The following is a 6,012-nucleotide window of genomic DNA, read 5'->3' on the forward strand; positions in this document are numbered from 1 at the left end:
ATGGAAGTTCTTCCAAATAAATATGCTGAGAGTTGCAACCTTAATAATGCAGTGATCTGTCCTGGAAGAGCTAACCACATTATGCCATGAGCCTGCTGCTTCAAGGCAGACAAGCTTCTTCTTCTTTTTTAAAGTTCTTTTGGTTTAAAAACATGCACCCAAATTTAAATGAAACAAAACATATAAGTACAGATTGTTTTTGCAGCTGCGGTACTGAGATAGACAAACCTGGAAACTATTTTCAGCTCTTGATCTTCATTTTGACATATCTGGGGTACAGCACCTGAGGCCCGGGGCAAATCTGGCCCTCTGGATTCCCTATTCTAAAAGGTTGAAAAATGAAATGCCTCTCCAATGGCTTGATTAACGACAATAAGAGCTTTAAGCTAATCTATGCTGGTATTGCTAGAGGTGTTTTGGCCTCGCCTCTTTTGCTTCCCGCCCCACCTGTCACTGGAATGCTTCCTCCCCACACAGCTACTCCAAAATGGAATTTGGTCTTTGAATTGAAAGATGGTCTGCACTCCTGTTTTATTTATTATCTATTATTTATTTATTTACAATGTGGATATACCGCTATATATCTAAAATAGATTCTGGAGTGGTGAACATAGGAATAAAACAGTAAAAAGGTGTTTTTTGTTTTGTTTTTAAAAAAATGTTTTAAAAAAAGATTAAAAGAACAAATTAAATTTGATCAATTTAAAATGGTACCCCCCAAAATGGTGGCTGATCAGCTGAGGAATGCTTCCTTGAAAGAAAAAAAAGAGATGTTTTCAGGAGGCGCCACAAGCAGCCTAGTTTTGGAGCCTGCCTGACCTCCAGGGTTAGGGAGTTCCAAAGAGAAGGGGCCACCACACTAAAGGCTCTTCTCCAGGTGGACTCCAATCGGCCCAAAGGTCAGGTTGATAAGGGAGAAAGCGCTCTCTCTGGTATCCTGGTCCCATATGGACTTTATGGACAGTTAAAGAAATTTCCAGAGAGTAGCAGTATTAATCTATTGCAGCAAAAACAACAAAGTGTCTCGTGGCACCTTAAATACTAATAAATATATTCTGGCATAAGCTTTCGTGAATGAAGAGGGCCCTAGTCTCATGGAAGCTTGCGCCTGTATAAATCTTTAATTTTCAGTATTTAAGATACTGTAATACTTAGTTGTTTTTGTAAAAAAAAAGTTAATCTCTTCTTGGGAAAGCTCATTAAAACTTTGATAGAAATAACTTACTAGGGAGGGCAGTAAGTGGACCTAGCAAATATCTTCCAATGTAATTTAGAATGATCATTTTTGGTTGATTTCATGTTACAATCAGTCAGGTTTTCTTGGACGATAGGTAACACCCCCTCATTTCAGATTCTATTCTGATCCTCTTATGTATGTATGTATGTATGTATGTATGTATGTATGCATTTATTTATTTATTTATTTATTTCAGTCAACTTGGCAGGCAAGTCACAGTGAGCAGTTCCAATAAATTAGAGACTTTGGTAGCCCTTGTCCTTGTAATGCGAATGCTGGCACTATTAGGAGATTTTCTCATTACAAATTCTGTTCCTCAAGGAATCAAATTTATCTTAGCCCTGCTAGTGCCAGACAACATCATTTTGTGCCAGTTCTATTAAGGCTTTATTGACCAAAGGGTTTGAATTAATTTGGCTAGATAGTTTATTATTCCTTTAAATACTAGCAGGGATGTATTTTAAACGGGGTAGTGTGCTTTTCAGCTGTCATGTTGTTTTATCTGAATCAGCAGTTTAAAAATAGCACTGCTCAAATTAGATGCAATACTTGGAGCTCCTGGTAAGACTCTTCTCTAGTTTTTTACTTAAAAGTCTTCCTCTTGCAGAACAGAGACTTCATTACATTAGGAGCGTCCCTAAATGAGAACTTTATAGCACACTCATGATTGGCCACTCTGGGAAGTTTGCAGGTCCATTGCACAATGCCATCAACAGCCAGGACATCTCCTGCTCTATCACCTGGAAATTGCGCATTTGAAAACCCCCCACAGATAATGTAATATGGTCTGGATATTGTGGGATCTCTTCACCTCTAGATGGTGCTGTCTCATTAAAACACAATGAGGCCTTTCTGAGAAGGAAACAAATCACGTTGTCGTGTGTGAAGGAGTGTGTCATGATAGTAGGATTATTGTGAGGACGAAAGTCATGATAAGGCACAGGATTTTTCCTGTGTGTAGAGAAGTTCTCAGTGGTGCAGCTAGCTAATTTTAGATCCTGGACTTAAGGCACAATCCTATGCATGTTTAGACAGATAAAAAAGGCCTACAACTCCCAGCATGCCCCAGCCAGCTTCCATTCCGTGAGTGGCCAGCCTCGTCGATTCCATTCCGAAAGCGGCGCTCATTGCTTGCAGAATAGATATTTAGCACCTACAGAGGCAAGCCTGGAAACAAGTAGAAACATTTGTTTCTGGAACTGGGCAACTCAGTGGAACTGCAAGGGCCTCCCCTGTAACTCTCCATTCTGCAAGCAGTGGGCGTCACTTGCGGAAGGAAATTGGTGAGACTTCGCTTCTTGCAGCCAGTCTCCACTGGATATGGCCCTTAATGGTCTTATGTGGGAGGGGACTTTAGATGGCCATGTGTATTACTAAAATTGTGAAACAAATAACTAACATTTCCCTCTCTTTTCTTTTCTTCTCTTCTCATTGCCTTTTCATGCTTCACAAATGGTTCTACATTCTTGATAAGTGTAGAGCAAAGAAAGAGAGAACTGTTTGCCAAAATGAAATACTCTAAGTATGGGTAGTTTCCCCCCTTTCTTCTTCATTTTAAACTCATTTAAATCATAGCACCATCCTACAAAAAGAGATTGTAGAGCTGGGAAAAGTGCAGAAAAGAGCAACTAAAATGATCAAGGAGCTGGAGTATCTCCCCTATGCGGGAAGGTTACAACAGCCAGGATTGTTTAGCTTGGAAAAAATGTGCGTATGGGGAGACATGATAGAGGTGTACAACATTATGCATGGTGTAGAGAATGCGAACAGGGAGACATTTTTCTCCCTCTCATAATACTTGAACCTAGGGTCATCCCATGAAGCTGATTGGTGGAAGATTCAGGACAATAAAATGACGTACTTCTTCACACAGCACATAGTCAAACTATGGAATTCGCTACCACAAGATGTAGTGATGGCTATCCATTTGGATGGCTTTAAAAGGGAGTTGGATAAATTCCTGGAGGAGAAGGCTATCAATGGCTACTAGTCCTGATGGATGTGTGCTAGCTCCAGTAGTGGAGGCAGTTGTTGGGGAACATGGGTGGCAGGGTGCTGTTCCACCTGTGTCTTGCTTGTGGGTTCCCAATCGACGGCTGGTTGGCCACTGTATGAACAGAGTGCTGGACTAGATGATGGACCCTTAATCTGATCCTGCAGGGCTCTTATGTTCTTACGCCTACTGGAATAAAAGTTTGCTTCTGCTGCCCTGATGCTTAAACACATTTACTTGGAAATAACCCTTTGCACACCTGCCAAATACAGTCATGATTATTTATTTATTTTTTAAAAAATCTATTTTTATACTTCAAAAAAATGTTCATGAAAGCCTGGTGTTTTTTTCCCAATTTGAATTTAACCTACTTAACTTAAAAGTGGAGCTAGTTAGTTCCCTCGTTCCTCTCGTATGCGGTGCTGCATAGCCTGAGTAAGAAACACAATTTACTCTGGGAGCTGTAGAGTTCCATTAGTTACGGTATTAGACGTTTCCACTGGAATAACATTGCATTGTGTGTCAACATCCAGCTCTGTCGTTATTCATATTTATCTGTATTTGCCGACCTGAGGCAATTTGCTCTGCAGTCGTTCTACCTACAAAGAGATATGGATCGCTGCCTTGCTGTTTTGCAGGCGTGCGCTGTAGACACTTTTGGCTTTTAACTGGTGACATCGCTTTGAAAAATGATGTTTTCCTCCCTTGTGTTTATGCCTGGATGGATGCAAGCAAATGGGAGGCATTTCCTTGGCTTTTGCTCTTGAACATATCTAGCATGTCATTATTTCTGACTGTCAAGGAACAAATTCACTCTCTCCCCCTTATTTCATCAGTTATTTAGTTCGTTTTTCATTTGTAATTTTGTCTCATCTTCCTTCTTTAGAGTTGTTTATGAATAATGAAAAGCTCATCAAGATGTAAGAAGACAACCAGACAAACTACCCGGATTTCATATTCAACTCTTAGAGATATTTCTTTTACCGTAACCTGGGGTCAAACAGATGACAATGTTGGTGCCAGATGGGCCTCACTAAGGAGAGTGTTCCATAAAAATTTTTTGCGCGGGGTTGGGGGGGGAGGGGAGGGAGACACACCACGGAGAAGGCCCTCTCCCTTGTTGCCATTCTCTGAGTGCCCCTGGAGAAGGGCTTCAACACTTCGGGTTCAGAAACACTCTAGCATCCAAGTCACAGCAGCGGAGGGGCTGAAAATGAGGGCTTTGCACCGTCCCTCTGACTCATCTTGCAGGCCATTTCAGGCCCTTCAAAATGATCCTGATTCAACTTGGGGTGCTTCGGGGCTGAGCTGCCTCGCTTCAGAACTGGGTCAGCCCTTGCTTCAGAACTGGATCCAGGGCCGTCTTAACAGCATTATAGGCCCCCAGGCAAAGCAGTGCTCTGGGCCCTGCCTACACAACCACTCACAGGAATAAAAATGTAAATTATCGATACAACAAACTTCTATTTATTGGTACCTCCAACAAAATCAGTGTTTTGACATTAAAAAAAACATGCTGTACAGCACAGTTTAATCAATACAAACGTTTGGACAATATAACATGAGCCTTGAACTTGAAAAACAAAAATTTCAACATAAAAATGATACTTAGTTGATAAATCATACTGACGGAGATGGCACAGGCGCACAGTGTGAAATTACTATGAATTATTTATTATTGATCAAGTGTTCAACACAAACATTTGCGAAATTTCTTTGCAGAGAATTCTTTTATAATTGGCTTGAAGTCAATGGTCTTCAGGATGTCATTTTCCATACACAAGAGTGAAAGCCAGTTCAAACGCTGCTGCCCCATTGCGCTGCGAAGCTGATTTTTTTTATAAGTTTCAGTCTTAAAAATGAACATTCTCCTGCACAGTTGGTCACCATCATGCACATGAACACTCTGAGTGCAATTTCAACATTGGGAAACACAGATGTCAAGTTGTCTGAAATTATTTTTCTGTACAATGCAGGGGTCACAATCACAATTTTCATCAAGAACGATGTACTGCTTGAGATTAATGTTAAATTCTGGTCTGCGCATAGATTAGCATGGGGCCCCTATGCTCGTGGGGGCCTCAGGCAACTGCCCAGAGTGCCCATGCGTTAAGACGGCACTGACTGGATCAACTGGTCATATGGCCATCGCCTAGGAAAGCTGGGTGCAAGGCTGACTGGAAGTCCATTGGACTTCCCGCTCACTCACTTGCCCCCTTCCTCCCTCCTCCCAGGCACCCCCCAACCCAGATCCTCCGCCTGCTGGACTCCCCTTTGCCATCTGTGTTCATCCACTAGAGCCATGATTTAAAGGTAAGATGGGCTGCAAATTACGGAAATGTCCTTTACAGCCACTGTAGTTTGTGGCCCCATATGTTCTGGGGGTGAGTAGGGAGGCAGAGGAGGATGGGGAGGGTAGTGAGTCAAATGGACTTACTGTCAGCCTTGCACTGGCTTTCCTCCTCGGGTGGGAAGAGTGGCCCACCACTGTCCCAAATCAGCCTGAGGCACTTCAGAGCCGATCCGCTTTACCTCAGTGTGCCTCAGGCCGACGCGGGTACCACCTTGTATTCGGGGGTTCAGCCCAAGGCAGTGCAGAGCCCTACTGAAAAAGAATGTACCATGGCTGGGGCAGATCTACTTGAGCAAAGGATTGTGTACATTGATGGTGCTATATAAATAAATAATAATAATAATAATAATAATAATAATAATAATAATTGTGCAACTAATTAATATGAAAGCTTTTAATATGAGACTAATGATTTGTAACAGGGGTGGG

The 6,012-nt window shown here is 41.9% G+C and overlaps 1 protein-coding gene across 1 annotated transcript in view; it reads left to right on the forward strand.

The window, feature by feature from the left end:
* Nucleotides 1–4,589, forward strand: part of TAB1 (TGF-beta activated kinase 1 (MAP3K7) binding protein 1) — a 228,068-nt gene extending 223,479 nt beyond the window's left edge. Inside the window, exon 12 of the mRNA XM_063133558.1 lies at nt 4,579–4,589. The gene's annotated coding sequence lies outside the window, so the exon portion shown is untranslated. The remainder of the gene's footprint in view (nt 1–4,578) is intronic.
* Nucleotides 4,590–6,012: the final 1,423 nt, after the last annotated feature.

This window comes from Elgaria multicarinata, chromosome 9 (genome assembly GCF_023053635.1).
Source record: "Elgaria multicarinata webbii isolate HBS135686 ecotype San Diego chromosome 9, rElgMul1.1.pri, whole genome shotgun sequence".
Classification (NCBI taxonomy): domain Eukaryota; kingdom Metazoa; phylum Chordata; class Lepidosauria; order Squamata; family Anguidae; genus Elgaria; species Elgaria multicarinata.